The sequence below is a fragment of the Labrus mixtus genome, unplaced genomic scaffold, assembly GCF_963584025.1.
Source record: "Labrus mixtus unplaced genomic scaffold, fLabMix1.1 SCAFFOLD_30, whole genome shotgun sequence".
Lineage (NCBI taxonomy): Eukaryota > Metazoa > Chordata > Actinopteri > Labriformes > Labridae > Labrus > Labrus mixtus.
Window position 1 is genome coordinate 815001 of NW_026870100.1, and position 20971 is coordinate 835971.

Below are 20971 nucleotides of genomic sequence, written 5' to 3' on the forward strand. Positions count from 1 at the left end.
TCATTATTGTGTGCAGAAAGGGGACTTTTAAAGATGTCATGCCCTTGATTCTGGCTGAATTTTTGGACATGTGAATATGTCTCTATATGATAAAAAAAAACATATCATCAAAAAAATGAAAAAGCTTACAGCACCTGGTATTCCCAGGCGGTCTCCCACCCAAGTACTAACCAGGCCCGACCCTGCTTAGCTTCCGAGATCGGACGAGTTCAGGGTGGTATGGCCATAAGCCATTATTGTGTGCAGAAAGGGGCCTTTTAAAGATGTCATGCCCTTGATTCTGGCTGAATTTTTGGACATGTGAATATGTCTCTATATGAAAAGAAAAAAAACATATGATCAAAAAAATGAAAAAGCTTATAGCACCTGGTATTCCCAGGCGGTCTCCCATCCAAGTACTAACCAGGCCCGACCCTGCTTAGCTTCCGAGATCGGACGAGATCGGGCGTGTTCAGGGTGGTATGGCCATAAGTCATTATTGTGTGCAGAAAGGGGCCTTTTAAAGATGTCATGCCCTTGATTCTGGCTGAATTTTTGGACATGTGAATATGTCTCTATATGAAAAAAAAAAAACATATGATCAAAAAAATGAAAAAGCTTACAGCACCTGGTATTCCCAGGCGGTCTCCCATCCAAGTACTAACCAGGCCTGACCTTGCTTAGCTTCCGAGATCGGGCGTGTTCAGGGTGGTATGGCCGTAAGCCATTATTGTGTGCAGACAGGGGCCTTTTAAAGATGTCATGCCCTTGATTCTGGCTGAATTTTTGGACATGTGAATATGTCTCTATATGATAAAAAAAACATATGATCAAAAAAAATGAAAAAGCTTACAGCACCTGGTATTCCCAGGCGGTCTCCCATCCAAGTACTAACCAGGCCCGACCCTGCTTAGCTTCCGAGATCAGACGAGATCAGGCGTGTATAGGGTGGTTTGGCCGTAAGCCATTATTGTATGCAGAAAGGCGCCTTTTAAAGATGTCATGCCCTTGATTCTGGCTGAATTTTTGGACATGTGAATATGTCTCTATATGATAAAAAAAAAACATATGATCAAAAAAATGAAAAAACTTACAGCACCTGGTATTCCCAGGCGGTCTCCCATCCAAGTACTAACCAGGCCCTACCCGGCTTAGCTTCCGAGGTCGGACGAGATCAGGCGTGTTCAGGTTGGTATGGCTGTAAGCCATTATTGTGTGCAGAAAGGGGCCTTTTAAAGATGTCATGCCCTTGATTCTGGCTGAATTTTTGGACATGTGAATATGTCTCTATATGATAAAAAAAAACATATGATCAAACAAAATGAAAAAGCTTACAGCACCTGGTATTCCCAGGCGGTCTCCCATCCAAGTACTAACCAGGCCCGACCCTGCTTAGCTTCTGAGATCAGACGAGATCAGGCGTGTTCAGGGTGGTATGGCCGTAAGCCATTATTGTGTGCAGAAAGGGGCCTTTTAAAGATGTCATGCCCTTGATTCTGGCTGAATTTTTGGACATGTGAATATGTCTCTATATGATAAAAAAAAATATATGATCAAAAAAATGAAAAAGCTTACAGCACCTGGCATTCCTAGGCGGTCTCCCATCCAAGTAATAACCAGGCCCGACCCTGCTTAGCTTCCGAGATGGGACGAGATCGGGCGTGTTAAGGGTGGTATGGCCGTAAGCCATTATTGTGTGCAGACAGGGGCCTTTTAAAGATGTTATGCCCTTGATTCTGGCTGAATTTTTGGACATGTGAATATGTCTCTATATGATAAAAAAAAAAACATATGATCAAAAAAATGAAAAAGCTTACAGCACCTGGTATTCCCAGGCGGTCTCCCATCCAACTACTAACCAGGCCCTACCCTGCTTTGCTTCTGAGATCGGACGAGTTCAGGGTGGTATGGACGTAAGGCATTATTGTATGCAGAAAGGGGCCTTTTAAAGATGTCATGCCCTTGATTCTGGCTGAATTTTTGGACATGTGAATATGTCTCTATATGATAAAAAAAAACATATGATCAAAAAAAATGAAAAAGCTTACAGCACCTGGTATTCCCAGGTGGTCTCCCATCCAAGTACTAACCAGGCCCGACCCTGCTTAGCTTCCGAGATCGGACGAGATCGGGCGTGTTCAGGGTGGTATGGCCGTAAGCCATTATTGTATGCAGAAAGGGGCCTTTTAAAGATGTCATGCCCTTGATTCTGGCTGAATTTTTGGACATGTGAATATGTCTCTATATGATAAAAAAAAAACATATGATCAAAAAAATGAAAAAACTTACAGCACCTGGTATTCCCAGGCGGTCTCCCATCCAGGTACTAACCAGGCCATACCCTGCTTAGCTTCCGAGATCGGACGAGATCAGGCGTGTTTTTTTTTTTTTTTTAATCTTTTATTATCAAAATTACAAAAACATTTATAATTCTTTCACATCATTTACAACAAATGCTATTACAATACATACACCCTCTAAATTAAACCTCCCCTCTGACGCAAACGGCACCCTAAAAACAATAAAAACATAGCATCAGGAAAAAAAACTCAAACCACCCCTGATACCCCCAACTCATGACAACTCTTCTGAGTCCCTCCCCCAAAGCAAACACCCCTCTGAAAACAAACCACAAAAACATACAAAAACCCCACAGTATTCTCAAAAAACCACTGAGAAAAAAAAACCACCAAATCAAATCACCCATTTTCCCCATGACCAAAAAAGAAGCCCTCGTACCAAAAAAATAAAAACAAAATAATTTAGACATCCCACATAATTCCCTCCTCATTTACTCTACACACATTCGCACCTTCCACAAACATTCTCACAAACTCACTCTCATTCGCTATGTACAACAATTTAAGATGTGCTTTCCATTCATTCACAAACATTCTCCACACATTCATTTTCTTACTTTCATAGAGTGCATAATTCCTTCTGTTAAAAACCGCTTTTCTTGCAAAAGCCAAAATTATATTCATTACATTGTGATTTTTTTGTTTTGTTCCCACCCCCAACAACACCGACAATTCCCACCCCCTTTCATTCCAACACTCATTCTTACTGCATTTCCCCAACATTTCTCTTATTTTTCCCCAAAAATAAACCAATTCCCCACACGTAACAAACAAATGTATTAAATCCTCATCCGTACTTTCACATACACAACACTTTCTTTCATACCTCTCCTTATGGATCTGATGCAGGACGATGCAGGTGAAGATCCTCCTGTGCCTCAGTTTGAAATCTAGGTCAAATATTGCATGTGGTGTATGCGGAATGTTAATGTTCTTCCATATCATGTTGCTTGTTATGTCCGGGTATGTGTCTGTCCATTTTACTTCGGATGTGGGTTTCTGTATTCTATGTGTGATTGCGCACCTATACCAAATTTTTGTAGTGACATCTGTAATGTTGTGTTTCTTCTCCCCTAGGCACAGGGAGATCCCCCCCACATCGTCCCGCATCACTCCCTCCTTCTCTTTGATTAATTTTTCCCATTCGCTCGACAAAGACAATTTTACATTTGCAAACACTCTCTCAATCACATCCTTTCTGCACACACACCCTTTATTTTTTAAACCCCTCACCACCATTTGTAAATCAAAATCCCCCCCACAGTTCAGTAAATCCCTTATTCTAATATATCCCGCTTTCGACATAGCTTCACACTTAATTACCCTCTCCCCATTTTTAAAATACGGGCTCGAGAGGAAGGGCAGTCGTAGCACTGACCCTCTCGTTCCGCACTCTGGTACAGTCCAGGATGAAACCTGATACCACGCACTGAGTACTTCCTGGAAAAACCGTGGCAAGTGTTTAAATGAATCCGGGTTATTGATCTGGTACAGGTTGTCCTCGTTGTAGAGTCCAAAACTGCACAGATATTGTTTGAAGTGGTTTTTCCAAACTACGTTCCGGTTCTGGTCCATAAATTTGCCTATCAATTTGACTCTTAGTGCTACTTTTTTTGTAAGTAAATCAATCAAAGCTAGCCCCCCCTGATCTTTAGCCCCTATTATTGTTTTGTGAGCTATACTCGCTGCTTTGTTTTTCCAAATAAAGTCCCTAATGGTCTTTGAAATCTCCTTAAAGGCCCAGTCCGGAAGCGTACAAGTACTCAGCGCATGATTCACTTTGGACAACACGAGAGCATTTGTTACGGCTACCCTTCCTCTCAACAATAGACCCCTCGCTTTCCACAAATTCAATGTTTTTTTAATTTTACCCACCACCTCTTTCCATGTTACATCATCACATTCATTCTCATTTTTCCCCATATTCACTCCCAACACTTTTCTTCTCTCACACACCGTTTTAAATCCCCACTTATTAACTAGATTGGATTCCTTACCTAGTAACATAATTTCTGACTTATTTTCATTTACTTTTGCCCCAGATGCTCTTTCATAAGTTTGTACATGTTTTAATATCAATTCTATATCCTCCTCTCCTTTTACCATTATATTCACGTCATCTGCATACTGTATTATTTTTACGTTTTCCTTACCTATACCTTTTATGTTTACGTCTTCCGATATCAGTGCTGCCAGCGGCTCTGCTACCAAGCTGTACAACAGCGCTGACATCGGACATCCTTGTCTCACTGACCTTGATATTTTAAAAGAATCAGTTAGTTCCCCGTTACATTTTATCTTGCTTTCCGCTCCTGTATACAACATATTTATCCATTCTCTCATTCTCTCCCCGAATCCAAACTTCTCTAACACCTTCCCCATGAACCCGTGATCTACTCTGTCAAAAGCTTTATTTAAATCAATCCCTAGCCATATTCCCCCTCCCCTTCCATATCCCTGACCGTCTGTTTTATTGAAATGATTGAGTCTGCTATGTCTCTGTTTGGTATACTGTATGATTGTGTTTGTTCTATGATTGTTCCTATTACCTCCCTGATTCTATTGGCTATTGTTTTCGCTATGATTTTGTAGTCTGTGTTGAGTAGGCTGATTGGTCTGTAGTTGTCCAGATTTTTATTGTCCCCCTTGTTTTTGTAAAAAATAGTAACCACCCCTTCCCCTAAACTTTTTGGTATATGTTTCACTTTTTCCATATATTTACTCAATTTGTTCACCAAGGGCACCAGCTGCTCTTTGAAAGCTTGGTAGAATTCCGCAGTTAGGCCATCGCTCCCAGGACTTTTGTTTTTGTTTAACCCCTCTAAAGCACTTCTGATTTCTCCCTCTGTAAACTCACAATCACACCACATTTTATCGTCCTCGCTTAGTTTTTTCTTTAAGGCACCCAAAGCTCTGTTCACACTCACGCTATCACACTCCTGTCTCGAAAACAGGCTTTCATAATAGCCCTTTACTATTTCTAAAATTCCCTTTTTATCTGTCACACTTTTACCTGCTTCATTTAATAATTCGTTTATTTCTGTTCTTTTTTGTTTTTGTTTTTCCAGACCTAAAAAAAAGGCTGTACTCCTCTCCCCCTCATACATATATTGTATTTTACTCCTAATGGCTGCACCCCTACTCTTTTTAAGTTCAATCACTCCCAACTGTTCTTTTAAATGTATGTATTTTTCGACATCTACATTATCTACACTGTCAAGCGATGCTATTTCCTCACTTAGTTGTTTTCTCAAATTCTCTTCCTTTCTATTTTCTCTCTAATTTTTCTCTTTACTATAATTGATACACTTTTTTTTAATTCTGACTTTTACGCTATCCCACCACACATTCATATCTTCACTCTCATTCCACTCATATCCCACATCATTCAACAATCTTTCCATACTTTTCACAAACATTCCATCATCCAGCAAGCTTGCATTAAAGCACCATATCCCTCCTTTACGTACATTCGTTTCTTTTCTAAACGTGATTTCTATTCCAGCGTGATCGCTCCACATATTAGTTTTATATTCAACTTCTTTAATCCACCTCACTACCTCGCATGTCACCAAAGCATAATCTATTCTAGATTGTTTTAATCTATTCAGTACAATTTGTCTCCTGGAGAACACCCTCTCCCATGGATGTAGCAATCTCCAAATATCAATGCATTGTTTCGTTATCATTATATCTTTAAGTGTCCCCCTGCTCACATCCCCCTTAAACACATTATTTTTTGACACATCGGTGGGTGTCATCGCCACATTAAAGTCACCGATTATTATACAATTCCTTTCCCACCATTTGCTTATTGCAATGAAGAATGTTTTCCTTTCTTTTTCTCCATTCGGTGCATATATATTTATGATTCTTATATTTTTCGTTTCATACACACAGTCTATTACTATTATTCTTCCTTCTTTGTCTCCATAAACCAAATTTACCCCTGTTACCCGACCCGTTTTGACTAAAACCGCCACTCCTCTCGCCCTCGACGTGCCATTGGAGCAGAAAATATGGCCCACAAAGTCTTTTTTTATGTCTTCCACCAGGGAATCATCCCACCTGGTCTCCTGCAGGCACAAAACGTCATTCTGCAAGGAAAGAATCGCATGTCTTTTTTCTTTGTTCCTTAGTCCATTCACGTTTATCGAAAATAAATTAAAGGCCATTATCATAAAAATAAAAACAAAAAAAACGGATTTACAGGGGTTATTGTCAGTCATTATTTGTCCTTACATTTCAATTTTTTCACCAACTTTTTTCGTTGTCCAAGACTTAGTCTTTTTTGCGCACTCGCCAGTTCACTCACATCCATTTCGCTGTCCGTTTCATTGGGACTGGTGCTTTTACCCGTATTATTTAGCGTGATTTTTCTCCCTCCCGCCTGTCCAACACCACTCTCAGGCATCTCCCTCCCCTCAGTGCTCATGCTTACCCCCGGGTCTTCTGCCACGTCCCTTCCGTCTCCTTTTTTCCCTCTCTCGCTCGTTTTTCGCTGCTTCTGCTGTCCTCCCTCTCCAGCCAGCTCCGGCGTCTCCAGCTCGCACTCTGACGCCCGTTCTCCTCCGCTCTCTCCGCTCTGCTCCATTTCTCCGTCACTGTTCTCGTCTTCTCTGATCTCCTTCCTGCTTGCTCCGATCACCTCCTTCTCCTCCGCCTCCTCCTCGTACACCTCCTCGGCCTCGTCTTCATCCTCGTACACATCCTCCACCTCGTTCTTGCTTTCCTCTCCGTTCACACACTCACATTCATTTTCTCTTTTTTTACAGTTTGTGCATTTTGTGCTGTTCGCGCTGCACTCTCGCGCAAAGTGTCCCTGCACCCCACAGTTGTGGCACATAAATTCTGGACACTCTCTCAGGATGTGTCCCGGCTGGATGCACATCCTGCACACTTTTTGTTGTCTATCATGTATTACTCTAAAGTATTCGTTCCCCATCACAGTGTTAAACTTTGTGGAGTAAGGGAGTGACTGTACCTGGTCATTAAATCTGACCCGGACAAACCTCGTTCCGTCAGCTATCATTGTTCCAGGCCACATTCTGCGTTTTATTGGTGATGTCGGTTTCACTCCCCATCCCGTCAGCTTCCAAACTATTTCTTCATCTGTGATATACGCTGGCAGGTTTAAAAAAGACACCACCAGCTCATCATTATTTAGTTCTCTCACCACGACTCTGGTCTCTCCGATTTTAAATCCATCCAGCAGCCTTTCCTTTCCTTTAATGTTGCTCACCGTCACCTCCAGTTTTTCAGGTCCCAGGGTTCTGCACGCCAGCAGGCCCCCACAGATCATTTTTATGTTGCTCATGACGTGATTTAGAGGAACTTTGTCTCCCACCATTTCAATGTTTAGTGTTAGTTTTCTCTCAAAAGACACTTTTGCTTCCTCTTTTTCTGCTCTCTCGCCACCTCTCCCATTCTCTGCATGCGGAGCAATCAGCCCGCCGCTCCTCTCTCTTCCTCTCTCTCCGTCATCCATTCCGTTCCCTGTTTCATTTGCCGTTTTCATCCGTCCTTTTTGTCCGTCGTTCTTCTCGTTGTCGTTTAATCCATTCCTTTGTTTCAGTGCCATGTTTGTTTGTTCACGTTGTTGTCCGTTCTCTTTTCCTTTTTCCATCTCTCCAGTCCGTGGTCCTGTCATCTTTGTGATCCGTCCGTGTGAGTTTGCTCGCGACATACGAGCAAACATTCACAAAAAAACAAAAATTCTTCACAAAATTGTGGAAAAAAAACAGGAAAAAAAGGTGAAAAGAAAAACGATCCCCCTAACAGTCAGTGACTGCTGGGGGACATTCACTCACAATCTGAGGTATTTAAATAAATCCAAAACGCATCCAAAAAAGAAACAAATTAGTCCAGCTGTCCTGCTCAGTACTGACACGTCAGCTCTCCTTCAGCACCACACAAACTCTGACAGCAAAAGGGGCGTGTTCAGGGTGGTATGGCCGTAAGCTGTTATTGTGTGCAGAAAGGGGCCTTTTAAAGATGTCATGCCCTTGATTCTGGCTGAATTTTTGGACATGTGAATATGTCTCTATATGATAAAAAAAAAACATATGATCAAAAAAATGAAAAAGCTTACAGCACCTGGTATTCCCAGGCGGTCTCCCATCCAAGTACTAAACAGGCCCTACCCTGCTTAGCTTCCGAGATCGGACGAGATCAGGAGTGTTCAGGGTGGTATGGCCATAAGCCATTATTGTGTGCAGACAGGGGCCTTTTAAAGATGTCATGCCCTTGATTCTGGCTGAATTTTTGGACATGTGAATATGTCTCTATATGATAAAAAAAAACATATGATCAAAAAAATGAAAACGCTTACAGCACCTGGTATTCCCAGGCGGTCTCCCATCCAAGTACTAACCAGGCCTGACCTTGCTTAGCTTCCGAGATCGGGCGTGTTCAGGGTGGTATGGCCGTAAGCCATTATTGTGTGCAGACAGGGGCCTTTTAAAGATGTCATGCCCTTGATTCTGGCTGAATTTTTGGACATGTGAATATGTCTCTATATGATAAAAAAAAACATATCATCAAAAAAATGAAAAAGCTTACAGCACCTGGTATTCCCAGGCGGTCTCCCATCCAAGTACTAACCAGGCCCGACCCTGCTTAGCTTCCGAGATCGGACGAGATCGGGCGTGTTCAGGGTGGTATGGCCATAAGCCATTATTGTGTGCAGAAAGGGGCCTTTTAAAGATGTCATGCCCTTGATTCTGGCTGAATTTTTGGACATGTGAATATGTCTCTATATGATAAAAAAAAAACATATGATCAAAAAAATGAAAAAACTTACAGCACCTGGTATTCCCAGGCGGTCTCCCATCCAGGTACTAACCAGGCCATACCCTGCTTAGCTTCCGAGATCGGACGAGATCAGGCGTGTTTTTTTTTTTTTTTTAATCTTTTATTATCAAAATTACAAAAACATTTATAATTCTTTCACATCATTTACAACAAATGCTATTACAATACATACACCCTCTAAATTAAACCTCCCCTCTGACGCAAACGGCACCCTAAAAACAATAAAAACATAGCATCAGGAAAAAAAACTCAAACCACCCCTGATACCCCCAACTCATGACAACTCTTCTGAGTCCCTCCCCCAAAGCAAACACCCCTCTGAAAACAAACCACAAAAACATACAAAAACCCCACAGTATTCTCAAAAAACCACTGAGAAAAAAAAACCACCAAATCAAATCACCCATTTTCCCCATGACCAAAAAAGAAGCCCTCGTACCAAAAAAATAAAAACAAAATAATTTAGACATCCCACATAATTCCCTCCTCATTTACTCTACACACATTCGCACCTTCCACAAACATTCTCACAAACTCACTCTCATTCGCTATGTACAACAATTTAAGATGTGCTTTCCATTCATTCACAAACATTCTCCACACATTCATTTTCTTACTTTCATAGAGTGCATAATTCCTTCTGTTAAAAACCGCTTTTCTTGCAAAAGCCAAAATTATATTCATTACATTGTGATTTTTTTGTTTTGTTCCCACCCCCAACAACACCGACAATTCCCACCCCCTTTCATTCCAACACTCATTCTTACTGCATTTCCCCAACATTTCTCTTATTTTTCCCCAAAAATAAACCAATTCCCCACACGTAACAAACAAATGTATTAAATCCTCATCCGTACTTTCACATACACAACACTTTCTTTCATACCTCTCCTTATGGATCTGATGCAGGACGATGCAGGTGAAGATCCTCCTGTGCCTCAGTTTGAAATCTAGGTCAAATATTGCATGTGGTGTATGCGGAATGTTAATGTTCTTCCATATCATGTTGCTTGTTATGTCCGGGTATGTGTCTGTCCATTTTACTTCGGATGTGGGTTTCTGTATTCTATGTGTGATTGCGCACCTATACCAAATTTTTGTAGTGACATCTGTAATGTTGTGTTTCTTCTCCCCTAGGCACAGGGAGATCCCCCCCACATCGTCCCGCATCACTCCCTCCTTCTCTTTGATTAATTTTTCCCATTCGCTCGACAAAGACAATTTTACATTTGCAAACACTCTCTCAATCACATCCTTTCTGCACACACACCCTTTATTTTTTAAACCCCTCACCACCATTTGTAAATCAAAATCCCCCCCACAGTTCAGTAAATCCCTTATTCTAATATATCCCGCTTTCGACATAGCTTCACACTTAATTACCCTCTCCCCATTTTTAAAATACGGGCTCGAGAGGAAGGGCAGTCGTAGCACTGACCCTCTCGTTCCGCACTCTGGTACAGTCCAGGATGAAACCTGATACCACGCACTGAGTACTTCCTGGAAAAACCGTGGCAAGTGTTTAAATGAATCCGGGTTATTGATCTGGTACAGGTTGTCCTCGTTGTAGAGTCCAAAACTGCACAGATATTGTTTGAAGTGGTTTTTCCAAACTACGTTCCGGTTCTGGTCCATAAATTTGCCTATCAATTTGACTCTTAGTGCTACTTTTTTTGTAAGTAAATCAATCAAAGCTAGCCCCCCCTGATCTTTAGCCCCTATTATTGTTTTGTGAGCTATACTCGCTGCTTTGTTTTTCCAAATAAAGTCCCTAATGGTCTTTGAAATCTCCTTAAAGGCCCAGTCCGGAAGCGTACAAGTACTCAGCGCATGATTCACTTTGGACAACACGAGAGCATTTGTTACGGCTACCCTTCCTCTCAACAATAGACCCCTCGCTTTCCACAAATTCAATGTTTTTTTAATTTTACCCACCACCTCTTTCCATGTTACATCATCACATTCATTCTCATTTTTCCCCATATTCACTCCCAACACTTTTCTTCTCTCACACACCGTTTTAAATCCCCACTTATTAACTAGATTGGATTCCTTACCTAGTAACATAATTTCTGACTTATTTTCATTTACTTTTGCCCCAGATGCTCTTTCATAAGTTTGTACATGTTTTAATATCAATTCTATATCCTCCTCTCCTTTTACCATTATATTCACGTCATCTGCATACTGTATTATTTTTACGTTTTCCTTACCTATACCTTTTATGTTTACGTCTTCCGATATCAGTGCTGCCAGCGGCTCTGCTACCAAGCTGTACAACAGCGCTGACATCGGACATCCTTGTCTCACTGACCTTGATATTTTAAAAGAATCAGTTAGTTCCCCGTTACATTTTATCTTGCTTTCCGCTCCTGTATACAACATATTTATCCATTCTCTCATTCTCTCCCCGAATCCAAACTTCTCTAACACCTTCCCCATGAACCCGTGATCTACTCTGTCAAAAGCTTTATTTAAATCAATCCCTAGCCATATTCCCCCTCCCCTTCCATATCCCTGACCGTCTGTTTTATTGAAATGATTGAGTCTGCTATGTCTCTGTTTGGTATACTGTATGATTGTGTTTGTTCTATGATTGTTCCTATTACCTCCCTGATTCTATTGGCTATTGTTTTCGCTATGATTTTGTAGTCTGTGTTGAGTAGGCTGATTGGTCTGTAGTTGTCCAGATTTTTATTGTCCCCCTTGTTTTTGTAAAAAATAGTAACCACCCCTTCCCCTAAACTTTTTGGTATATGTTTCACTTTTTCCATATATTTACTCAATTTGTTCACCAAGGGCACCAGCTGCTCTTTGAAAGCTTGGTAGAATTCCGCAGTTAGGCCATCGCTCCCAGGACTTTTGTTTTTGTTTAACCCCTCTAAAGCACTTCTGATTTCTCCCTCTGTAAACTCACAATCACACCACATTTTATCGTCCTCGCTTAGTTTTTTCTTTAAGGCACCCAAAGCTCTGTTCACACTCACGCTATCACACTCCTGTCTCGAAAACAGGCTTTCATAATAGCCCTTTACTATTTCTAAAATTCCCTTTTTATCTGTCACACTTTTACCTGCTTCATTTAATAATTCGTTTATTTCTGTTCTTTTTTGTTTTTGTTTTTCCAGACCTAAAAAAAAGGCTGTACTCCTCTCCCCCTCATACATATATTGTATTTTACTCCTAATGGCTGCACCCCTACTCTTTTTAAGTTCAATCACTCCCAACTGTTCTTTTAAATGTATGTATTTTTCGACATCTACATTATCTACACTGTCAAGCGATGCTATTTCCTCACTTAGTTGTTTTCTCAAATTCTCTTCCTTTCTATTTTCTCTCTAATTTTTCTCTTTACTATAATTGATACACTTTTTTTTAATTCTGACTTTTACGCTATCCCACCACACATTCATATCTTCACTCTCATTCCACTCATATCCCACATCATTCAACAATCTTTCCATACTTTTCACAAACATTCCATCATCCAGCAAGCTTGCATTAAAGCACCATATCCCTCCTTTACGTACATTCGTTTCTTTTCTAAACGTGATTTCTATTCCAGCGTGATCGCTCCACATATTAGTTTTATATTCAACTTCTTTAATCCACCTCACTACCTCGCATGTCACCAAAGCATAATCTATTCTAGATTGTTTTAATCTATTCAGTACAATTTGTCTCCTGGAGAACACCCTCTCCCATGGATGTAGCAATCTCCAAATATCAATGCATTGTTTCGTTATCATTATATCTTTAAGTGTCCCCCTGCTCACATCCCCCTTAAACACATTATTTTTTGACACATCGGTGGGTGTCATCGCCACATTAAAGTCACCGATTATTATACAATTCCTTTCCCACCATTTGCTTATTGCAATGAAGAATGTTTTCCTTTCTTTTTCTCCATTCGGTGCATATATATTTATGATTCTTATATTTTTCGTTTCATACACACAGTCTATTACTATTATTCTTCCTTCTTTGTCTCCATAAACCAAATTTACCCCTGTTACCCGACCCGTTTTGACTAAAACCGCCACTCCTCTCGCCCTCGACGTGCCATTGGAGCAGAAAATATGGCCCACAAAGTCTTTTTTTATGTCTTCCACCAGGGAATCATCCCACCTGGTCTCCTGCAGGCACAAAACGTCATTCTGCAAGGAAAGAATCGCATGTCTTTTTTCTTTGTTCCTTAGTCCATTCACGTTTATCGAAAATAAATTAAAGGCCATTATCATAAAAATAAAAACAAAAAAAACGGATTTACAGGGGTTATTGTCAGTCATTATTTGTCCTTACATTTCAATTTTTTCACCAACTTTTTTCGTTGTCCAAGACTTAGTCTTTTTTGCGCACTCGCCAGTTCACTCACATCCATTTCGCTGTCCGTTTCATTGGGACTGGTGCTTTTACCCGTATTATTTAGCGTGATTTTTCTCCCTCCCGCCTGTCCAACACCACTCTCAGGCATCTCCCTCCCCTCAGTGCTCATGCTTACCCCCGGGTCTTCTGCCACGTCCCTTCCGTCTCCTTTTTTCCCTCTCTCGCTCGTTTTTCGCTGCTTCTGCTGTCCTCCCTCTCCAGCCAGCTCCGGCGTCTCCAGCTCGCACTCTGACGCCCGTTCTCCTCCGCTCTCTCCGCTCTGCTCCATTTCTCCGTCACTGTTCTCGTCTTCTCTGATCTCCTTCCTGCTTGCTCCGATCACCTCCTTCTCCTCCGCCTCCTCCTCGTACACCTCCTCGGCCTCGTCTTCATCCTCGTACACATCCTCCACCTCGTTCTTGCTTTCCTCTCCGTTCACACACTCACATTCATTTTCTCTTTTTTTACAGTTTGTGCATTTTGTGCTGTTCGCGCTGCACTCTCGCGCAAAGTGTCCCTGCACCCCACAGTTGTGGCACATAAATTCTGGACACTCTCTCAGGATGTGTCCCGGCTGGATGCACATCCTGCACACTTTTTGTTGTCTATCATGTATTACTCTAAAGTATTCGTTCCCCATCACAGTGTTAAACTTTGTGGAGTAAGGGAGTGACTGTACCTGGTCATTAAATCTGACCCGGACAAACCTCGTTCCGTCAGCTATCATTGTTCCAGGCCACATTCTGCGTTTTATTGGTGATGTCGGTTTCACTCCCCATCCCGTCAGCTTCCAAACTATTTCTTCATCTGTGATATACGCTGGCAGGTTTAAAAAAGACACCACCAGCTCATCATTATTTAGTTCTCTCACCACGACTCTGGTCTCTCCGATTTTAAATCCATCCAGCAGCCTTTCCTTTCCTTTAATGTTGCTCACCGTCACCTCCAGTTTTTCAGGTCCCAGGGTTCTGCACGCCAGCAGGCCCCCACAGATCATTTTTATGTTGCTCATGACGTGATTTAGAGGAACTTTGTCTCCCACCATTTCAATGTTTAGTGTTAGTTTTCTCTCAAAAGACACTTTTGCTTCCTCTTTTTCTGCTCTCTCGCCACCTCTCCCATTCTCTGCATGCGGAGCAATCAGCCCGCCGCTCCTCTCTCTTCCTCTCTCTCCGTCATCCATTCCGTTCCCTGTTTCATTTGCCGTTTTCATCCGTCCTTTTTGTCCGTCGTTCTTCTCGTTGTCGTTTAATCCATTCCTTTGTTTCAGTGCCATGTTTGTTTGTTCACGTTGTTGTCCGTTCTCTTTTCCTTTTTCCATCTCTCCAGTCCGTGGTCCTGTCATCTTTGTGATCCGTCCGTGTGAGTTTGCTCGCGACATACGAGCAAACATTCACAAAAAAACAAAAATTCTTCACAAAATTGTGGAAAAAAAACAGGAAAAAAAGGTGAAAAGAAAAACGATCCCCCTAACAGTCAGTGACTGCTGGGGGACATTCACTCACAATCTGAGGTATTTAAATAAATCCAAAACGCATCCAAAAAAGAAACAAATTAGTCCAGCTGTCCTGCTCAGTACTGACACGTCAGCTCTCCTTCAGCACCACACAAACTCTGACAGCAAAAGGGGCGTGTTCAGGGTGGTATGGCCGTAAGCTGTTATTGTGTGCAGAAAGGGGCCTTTTAAAGATGTCATGCCCTTGATTCTGGCTGAATTTTTGGACATGTGAATATGTCTCTATATGATAAAAAAAAAACATATGATCAAAAAAATGAAAAAGCTTACAGCACCTGGTATTCCCAGGCGGTCTCCCATCCAAGTACTAAACAGGCCCTACCCTGCTTAGCTTCCGAGATCGGACGAGATCAGGAGTGTTCAGGGTGGTATGGCCATAAGCCATTATTGTGTGCAGACAGGGGCCTTTTAAAGATGTCATGCCCTTGATTCTGGCTGAATTTTTGGACATGTGAATATGTCTCTATATGATAAAAAAAAACATATGATCAAAAAAATGAAAACGCTTACAGCACCTGGTATTCCCAGGCGGTCTCCCATCCAAGTACTAACCAGGCCTGACCTTGCTTAGCTTCCGAGATCGGGCGTGTTCAGGGTGGTATGGCCGTAAGCCATTATTGTGTGCAGACAGGGGCCTTTTAAAGATGTCATGCCCTTGATTCTGGCTGAATTTTTGGACATGTGAATATGTCTCTATATGATAAAAAAAAACATATCATCAAAAAAATGAAAAAGCTTACAGCACCTGGTATTCCCAGGCGGTCTCCCATCCAAGTACTAACCAGGCCCGACCCTGCTTAGCTTCCGAGATCGGACGAGATCGGGCGTGTTCAGGGTGGTATGGCCATAAGCCATTATTGTGTGCAGAAAGGGGCCTTTTAAAGATGTCATGCCCTTGATTCTGGCTGAATTTTTGGACATGTGAATATGTCTCTATATGAAAAAAAAAAAACATATGATAAAAAAAATGAAAAAGCTTATAGCACCTGGTATTCCCAGGCGGTCTCCCATCCAAGTACTAACCAGGCCCGACCCTGCTTAGCTTCCGAGATCGGACGAGATCGGGCATGTTCAGGGTGGTATGGCCATAAGTCATTATTGTGTGAAGAAAGGGGCCTTTTAAAGATGTCATGCCCTTGATTCTGGCTGAATTTTTGGACATGTGAATATGTCTCTATATGAAAAAAAAAAAACATATGATCAAAAAAATGAAAAAGCTTACAGCACCTGGTATTCCCAGGCGGTCTCCCATCCAAGTACTAACCAGGCCTGACCTTGCTTAGCTTCCGAGATCGGGCGTGTTCAGGGTTGTATGGCCGTAAGCCATTATTGTGTGCAGACAGGGGCCTTTTAAAGATGTCATGCCCTTGATTCTGGCTGAATTTTTGGACATGTGAATATGTCTCTATATGATAAAAAAAACATATGATCAAAAAAAATGAAAAAGCTTATAGCACCTGGTATTCCCAGGCGGTCTCCCATCCAAGTACTAACCAGGCCCGACCCTGCTTAGCTTCTGAGATCGGGCGTGTTCAGGGTGGTTTGGCCGTAACCCATTATTGTATGCAGAAAGGCGCCTTTTAAAGATGTCATGCCCTTGATTCTGGCTGAATTTTTGGACATGTGAATATGTCTCTATATGATAAAAAAAAAACATATGATCAAAAAAATGAAAAAACTTACAGCACCTGGTATTCCCAGGCGGTCTCCCATCCAAGTACTAACCAGGCCCGACCCTGCTTAGCTTCCGAGATCAGACGAGATCGGGCGTGTTCAGGGTGGTATGGCCGTAAGCCATTATTGTGTGCAGAAAGGGGCCTTTTAAAGATGTCATGCCCTTGATTCTGGCTGAATTTTTGGACATGTGAATATGTCTCTGTATGATAAAAAAAACACATGATCAAAAAAAATGAAAAAGCTTACAGCACCTGGTATTCCCAGGCGGTCTCCCATCCAAGTACTAACCAGGCCCGACCCTGCTTAGCTTCCGAGATCGGACGTGATCGGGCGTGTTCAGGGTGGTATGGCCGTAAGCCATTATTGTGTGCAGAAAGGGGCCTTTTAAAGATGTCATGCCCTTGATTCTGGCTGAATTTTTGGACATGTGAATATGTCTCTATATGATAAAAAAAAAACATATGATCAAACAAAATGAAAAAGCTTACAGCACCTGGTATTCCCAGGCGGTCTCCCATCCAAGTACTAACCAGGCCCCACCCTGCTTAGCTTCTAAGATCGGACGAGATCGGGCGTGTTCAGGGTGGTATGGCCGTAAGCCATTATTGTGTGCAGAAAGGGGCCTTTTAAAGATGTCATGCCCTTGATTCTGGCTGAATTTTTGGACATGTGAATATGTCTCTATATGATAGAAAAAAACATATGATCAAAAAAATGAAAAAGCTTACAGCACCTGGTATTCCCAGGTGGTCTCCCATCCAAGTACTAACCAGGCCCGATCCTGCATAGCTTCCGAGATCGGACGAGATCGGGCGTGTTCAGGGTGGTATGGCCGTAAGCCATTATTGTGTGCAGAAAGGGGCCTTTTAAAGATGTCATGCCCTTGATTCTGGCTAAATTTTTGGACATGTGAATATGTCTCTATATGATAAAACAAAAAAAACATATGATCAAAAAAATGAAAAAGCTTACAGCATCTGGTATTCCCAGGCGGTCTCCCATCCAAGTACTAACCAGGCACGACCCTACTTAGTTTCCGAGATCGGACGAGATCGGGCGTGTTAAGGGTGGTATGGCCGTAAGCTGTTATTGTGTGCAGAAAGGGGCCTTTTAAAGATGTCATGCCCTTGATTCTGGCTGAATTTTTGGACATGTGAATATGTCTCTATATGATAAAAAAAAAACATATGATCAAAAAAATGAAAAAACTTACAGCACCTGGTATTCCCAGGCGGTCTCCCATCCAAGTACTAACCAGGCCCTACCCTGCTTAGCTTCCGAGATCGATCGAGATCAGGCGTGTTCAGGGTGGTATGGCTGTAAGCCATTATTGTATGCAGAAAGGGGCCTTTTAAAGATGTCATGCCCTTGATTCTGGCTGAATTTTTGGACATGTGAATATGTCTCTATATGATAAAAAAAAAACATATGATCAAAAAAACGAAAAAACTTACAGCACCTGGTATTCCCAGGCGGTCTCCCATCCAAGTACTAACCAGGCCCGACCCTGCTTAGCTTCCGAGATCGGACGAGATCGGGCGTGTTCAGGGTGGTATGGCCGTAAGCCATTATTGTGCGCAGAAAGGGGCCTTTTAAAGATGTCATGCCCTTGATTCTGGCTGAATTTTTGGACATGTGAATATGTCTCTATATGATAAAAAAAAACATATGATCAAAAAAATGAAAAAGCTTACAGCACCTGGTATTCCTAGGCGGTCTCCCATCCAAGTATTAACCAGGCCCGACCCTGCTTTGCTTCTGAGATCGTGCGTGTTCAGGGTGGTATGGACGTAAGGCATTATTGTGTGCAGAAAGGGGCCTTTTAAAGATATCATGCCCTTGATTCTGGCTGAATTTTTGGACATGTGAATATGTCTCTATATGATAAAAAAAAAAACATATGATCAAAAAAATGAAGAAGCTTACAGCACCTGGTATTCCCAGGCTGTCTCCCATCCAAGTACTAACCAGGCCCGACCCTGCTTACCTTCTGAGATCGGACGAGTTCAGGGTTGTATGGCCGTAAGCCATTATTGTGTGCAGAAAGGGGCCTTTTAAAGATGTCATGACCTTGATTCTGGCTGAATTTTTGGACATGTGAATATGTCTCTATATGATAAAAAAAAACATATGATCAAAAAAATGAAAAAGCTTACAGCACCTGGTATTCCCAGGCGGTCTCCCATCCAAGTACTAACCAGGCCCGACCCTGCATAGCTTCCGAGATCGGACGAGATCGGGCGTGTTCAGGGTGGTATGGCCGTAAGCCATTATTGTGTGCAGAAAGGGGCCTTTTAAAGATGTCATGCCCTTGATTCTGGCTAAATTTTTGGACATGTGAATATGTCTCTATATGATAAAAAAAAAACATATGATCAAAAAAATGAAAAAGCTTACAGCGTCTGGTATTCCCAGGCGGTCTCCCATCCAAGTACTATCCAGGCACGACCCTACTTAGTTTCCGAGATCGGACGAGATCGGGCGTGTTAAGGGTGGTATGGCCGTAAGCTGTTATTGTGTGCAGAAAGGGGCCTTTTAAAGATGTCATGCCCTTGATTCTGGCTGAATTTTTGGACATGTGAATATGTCTCTATATGATAAAAAAAACACATGATCAAAAAAAATGAAAAAGCTTACAGCACCTGGTATTCCCAGGTGGTCTCCCATCCAAGTACTATCCAGGCCCGACCCTGCTTAGCTTCCGAGATCGGACGAGATCGGGCGTGTTCAGGGTGGTATGGCTGTAAGCCATTATTGTGTGCAGACAGGGGCCTTTTAAAGATGTCATGCCCTTGATTCTGGCTGAATTTGTGGACATGTGAATATGTCTCTCTATGATAAAAAAAACATATGATCAAAAAAATAAAAAAGCTTACAGCATCTGGTATTCCCAGGCGGTCCCCCATTCAAGTACTAACCAGGCCCGACCCTGCTTAGCTTCCGAGATGGGACGAGATCGGGCGTGTTAAGGGTGGTATGGCCGTAAGCCATTATTGTATGCAGAAAGGGGCCTTTTAAAGATGTCATGCCCTTGATTCTGGCTGAATTTTTGGACATGTGAATAAGTCTCTATATGATAAAAAAAAAACATATGATCAAAAAAAATGAAAAAACTTACAGCACCTGGTATTCCCAGGCGGTCTCCCATCCAAGTACTAACCAGGCCCGACCCTGCATAGCTTCCGAGATCGGACGAGATCGGGCGTGTTCAGGGTGGTATGGCCGTAAGCCATTATTGTGTGCAGAAAGGGGCCTTTTAAAGATATCATGCCCTTGATTCTGGCTAAATTTTTGGACATGTGAATATGTCTCTATATGATAAAAAAAAAACATATGATCAAAAAAATGAAAAAGCTTATAGCACCTAGTATTCCCAGGCGGTCTCCCATCCAAGTATTAACCAGGCCCGACCCTGCTTAGCTTCCGAGATCAGACGAGATCGGGCGTGTTCAGGGTGGTATGGCCATAAGTCATTATTGTGTGCAGACAGGGGCCTTTTAAAGATGTCATGCCCTTGATTCTGGCTGAATTTTTGGACATGTGAATATGTCTCTATATGATAAAAAAAAAAACATATGATCAAAAAAATGAAGAAGCTTACAGCACCTGGTATTCCCAGGCTGTCTCCCATCCAAGTACTAACCAGGCCCGACCCTGCTTACCTTCTGAGATCGGACGAGTTCAGGGTTGTATGGCCGTAAGCCATTATTGTGTGCAGAAAGGGGCCTTTTAAAGATGTCATGCCCTTGATTCTGGCTGAATTTTTGGACATGTGAATATGTCTCTATATGATAAAAAAAAACATATGATCAAAAAAATGAAAAAGCTTACAGCACCTGGTATTCCCAGGCGGTCTCCCATCTAAGTACTAACCAGGCCCGACCCTGCTTAGCGTCCGAGATCGGACGAGTTCAGGGTGGTATGTCCGTAAGCCATTATTGTGTGCAGAAATGGGCCTTAAAGATGTCATTCCCTTGATTCTGGCTGAATTGTTGGACATGTGAATATGTCTCTCTATGATAAAAAAAAAACACATGATCAAAAAAATGAAAAAGCTTACAGCACCTGGTATTCCTAGGCGGTCTCCCATCCAAGTACTAACCAGGCCTGACCTTGCTTAGCTTCCGAGATCGGGCGTGTTCAGGGTGGTATGGCCGTAAGCCATTATTGTGTGCAGACAGGGGCCTTTTAAAGATGTCATGCCCATGATTCTGGCAGAATTTTTGGACATTTGAATATGTCTCTATATGATAAAAAAAAC

The 20971-nt window shown here is 42.1% G+C and overlaps 24 non-coding genes and 13 pseudogenes across 24 annotated transcripts in view; all 37 read right to left on the reverse strand.

The window, feature by feature from the left end:
• Position 1, reverse strand: part of LOC132961331 (5S ribosomal RNA) — a 119-nt gene extending 118 nt beyond the window's left edge. The window contains exon 1 of the ribosomal RNA XR_009667697.1: position 1. This exon is cut by the window's left edge and continues 118 nt beyond it. This is a non-coding gene — a ribosomal RNA (5S ribosomal RNA).
• A 121-nt stretch (positions 2-122) lies between these two features.
• LOC132960761 (5S ribosomal RNA) lies at positions 123-231 on the reverse strand (annotated as a pseudogene).
• A 123-nt stretch (positions 232-354) lies between these two features.
• LOC132961176 (5S ribosomal RNA) lies at positions 355-473 on the reverse strand. Its single transcript, XR_009667552.1, has one exon. It is a non-coding gene; the product is annotated as a 5S ribosomal RNA (ribosomal RNA).
• Positions 474-595: 122 nt separating this feature from the next.
• LOC132960787 (5S ribosomal RNA) lies at positions 596-704 on the reverse strand (annotated as a pseudogene).
• Positions 705-825: 121 nt separating this feature from the next.
• On the reverse strand, positions 826-944 carry LOC132961425 (5S ribosomal RNA). Its single transcript, XR_009667788.1, has one exon. It is a non-coding gene; the product is annotated as a 5S ribosomal RNA (ribosomal RNA).
• A 122-nt stretch (positions 945-1066) lies between these two features.
• LOC132961498 (5S ribosomal RNA) lies at positions 1067-1185 on the reverse strand. The gene has a single exon (XR_009667861.1). It is a non-coding gene; the product is annotated as a 5S ribosomal RNA (ribosomal RNA).
• A 122-nt stretch (positions 1186-1307) lies between these two features.
• On the reverse strand, positions 1308-1426 carry LOC132961350 (5S ribosomal RNA). The gene has a single exon (XR_009667716.1). It is a non-coding gene; the product is annotated as a 5S ribosomal RNA (ribosomal RNA).
• Positions 1427-1547: 121 nt separating this feature from the next.
• On the reverse strand, positions 1548-1666 carry LOC132960668 (5S ribosomal RNA). Its single transcript, XR_009667437.1, has one exon. It is a non-coding gene; the product is annotated as a 5S ribosomal RNA (ribosomal RNA).
• Positions 1667-1789: 123 nt separating this feature from the next.
• LOC132961056 (5S ribosomal RNA) lies at positions 1790-1898 on the reverse strand (annotated as a pseudogene).
• A 122-nt stretch (positions 1899-2020) lies between these two features.
• LOC132961178 (5S ribosomal RNA) lies at positions 2021-2139 on the reverse strand. The gene has a single exon (XR_009667554.1). It is a non-coding gene; the product is annotated as a 5S ribosomal RNA (ribosomal RNA).
• A 6284-nt stretch (positions 2140-8423) lies between these two features.
• LOC132961235 (5S ribosomal RNA) lies at positions 8424-8542 on the reverse strand. Its single transcript, XR_009667608.1, has one exon. It is a non-coding gene; the product is annotated as a 5S ribosomal RNA (ribosomal RNA).
• A 121-nt stretch (positions 8543-8663) lies between these two features.
• On the reverse strand, positions 8664-8772 carry LOC132960817 (5S ribosomal RNA; annotated as a pseudogene).
• Positions 8773-8893: 121 nt separating this feature from the next.
• On the reverse strand, positions 8894-9012 carry LOC132961443 (5S ribosomal RNA). Its single transcript, XR_009667805.1, has one exon. It is a non-coding gene; the product is annotated as a 5S ribosomal RNA (ribosomal RNA).
• Positions 9013-15296: 6284 nt separating this feature from the next.
• Positions 15297-15415, reverse strand: LOC132961236 (5S ribosomal RNA). Its single transcript, XR_009667609.1, has one exon. It is a non-coding gene; the product is annotated as a 5S ribosomal RNA (ribosomal RNA).
• A 121-nt stretch (positions 15416-15536) lies between these two features.
• On the reverse strand, positions 15537-15645 carry LOC132960819 (5S ribosomal RNA; annotated as a pseudogene).
• Positions 15646-15766: 121 nt separating this feature from the next.
• On the reverse strand, positions 15767-15885 carry LOC132961454 (5S ribosomal RNA). Its single transcript, XR_009667817.1, has one exon. It is a non-coding gene; the product is annotated as a 5S ribosomal RNA (ribosomal RNA).
• Positions 15886-16007: 122 nt separating this feature from the next.
• Positions 16008-16126, reverse strand: LOC132961267 (5S ribosomal RNA). Its single transcript, XR_009667638.1, has one exon. It is a non-coding gene; the product is annotated as a 5S ribosomal RNA (ribosomal RNA).
• A 122-nt stretch (positions 16127-16248) lies between these two features.
• Positions 16249-16357, reverse strand: LOC132960813 (5S ribosomal RNA; annotated as a pseudogene).
• A 121-nt stretch (positions 16358-16478) lies between these two features.
• Positions 16479-16587, reverse strand: LOC132960920 (5S ribosomal RNA; annotated as a pseudogene).
• Positions 16588-16709: 122 nt separating this feature from the next.
• On the reverse strand, positions 16710-16828 carry LOC132960860 (5S ribosomal RNA). The gene has a single exon (XR_009667464.1). It is a non-coding gene; the product is annotated as a 5S ribosomal RNA (ribosomal RNA).
• Positions 16829-16949: 121 nt separating this feature from the next.
• On the reverse strand, positions 16950-17068 carry LOC132961266 (5S ribosomal RNA). The gene has a single exon (XR_009667637.1). It is a non-coding gene; the product is annotated as a 5S ribosomal RNA (ribosomal RNA).
• A 123-nt stretch (positions 17069-17191) lies between these two features.
• On the reverse strand, positions 17192-17310 carry LOC132961346 (5S ribosomal RNA). Its single transcript, XR_009667712.1, has one exon. It is a non-coding gene; the product is annotated as a 5S ribosomal RNA (ribosomal RNA).
• Positions 17311-17431: 121 nt separating this feature from the next.
• LOC132961352 (5S ribosomal RNA) lies at positions 17432-17550 on the reverse strand. Its single transcript, XR_009667717.1, has one exon. It is a non-coding gene; the product is annotated as a 5S ribosomal RNA (ribosomal RNA).
• A 125-nt stretch (positions 17551-17675) lies between these two features.
• LOC132960663 (5S ribosomal RNA) lies at positions 17676-17794 on the reverse strand. Its single transcript, XR_009667434.1, has one exon. It is a non-coding gene; the product is annotated as a 5S ribosomal RNA (ribosomal RNA).
• Positions 17795-17916: 122 nt separating this feature from the next.
• LOC132961361 (5S ribosomal RNA) lies at positions 17917-18035 on the reverse strand. The gene has a single exon (XR_009667726.1). It is a non-coding gene; the product is annotated as a 5S ribosomal RNA (ribosomal RNA).
• A 122-nt stretch (positions 18036-18157) lies between these two features.
• LOC132961584 (5S ribosomal RNA) lies at positions 18158-18276 on the reverse strand. The gene has a single exon (XR_009667938.1). It is a non-coding gene; the product is annotated as a 5S ribosomal RNA (ribosomal RNA).
• A 121-nt stretch (positions 18277-18397) lies between these two features.
• Positions 18398-18506, reverse strand: LOC132961105 (5S ribosomal RNA; annotated as a pseudogene).
• A 123-nt stretch (positions 18507-18629) lies between these two features.
• LOC132960998 (5S ribosomal RNA) lies at positions 18630-18738 on the reverse strand (annotated as a pseudogene).
• A 121-nt stretch (positions 18739-18859) lies between these two features.
• Positions 18860-18978, reverse strand: LOC132961193 (5S ribosomal RNA). The gene has a single exon (XR_009667568.1). It is a non-coding gene; the product is annotated as a 5S ribosomal RNA (ribosomal RNA).
• Positions 18979-19100: 122 nt separating this feature from the next.
• Positions 19101-19219, reverse strand: LOC132960734 (5S ribosomal RNA; annotated as a pseudogene).
• Positions 19220-19340: 121 nt separating this feature from the next.
• Positions 19341-19459, reverse strand: LOC132961113 (5S ribosomal RNA). The gene has a single exon (XR_009667493.1). It is a non-coding gene; the product is annotated as a 5S ribosomal RNA (ribosomal RNA).
• Positions 19460-19579: 120 nt separating this feature from the next.
• On the reverse strand, positions 19580-19698 carry LOC132960646 (5S ribosomal RNA). The gene has a single exon (XR_009667419.1). It is a non-coding gene; the product is annotated as a 5S ribosomal RNA (ribosomal RNA).
• A 123-nt stretch (positions 19699-19821) lies between these two features.
• Positions 19822-19940, reverse strand: LOC132961289 (5S ribosomal RNA). The gene has a single exon (XR_009667658.1). It is a non-coding gene; the product is annotated as a 5S ribosomal RNA (ribosomal RNA).
• A 122-nt stretch (positions 19941-20062) lies between these two features.
• LOC132961469 (5S ribosomal RNA) lies at positions 20063-20181 on the reverse strand. Its single transcript, XR_009667832.1, has one exon. It is a non-coding gene; the product is annotated as a 5S ribosomal RNA (ribosomal RNA).
• A 123-nt stretch (positions 20182-20304) lies between these two features.
• Positions 20305-20413, reverse strand: LOC132961000 (5S ribosomal RNA; annotated as a pseudogene).
• Positions 20414-20534: 121 nt separating this feature from the next.
• On the reverse strand, positions 20535-20643 carry LOC132960915 (5S ribosomal RNA; annotated as a pseudogene).
• A 120-nt stretch (positions 20644-20763) lies between these two features.
• Positions 20764-20872, reverse strand: LOC132960834 (5S ribosomal RNA; annotated as a pseudogene).
• Between the last annotated feature and the right edge of the window lie 99 nt (positions 20873-20971).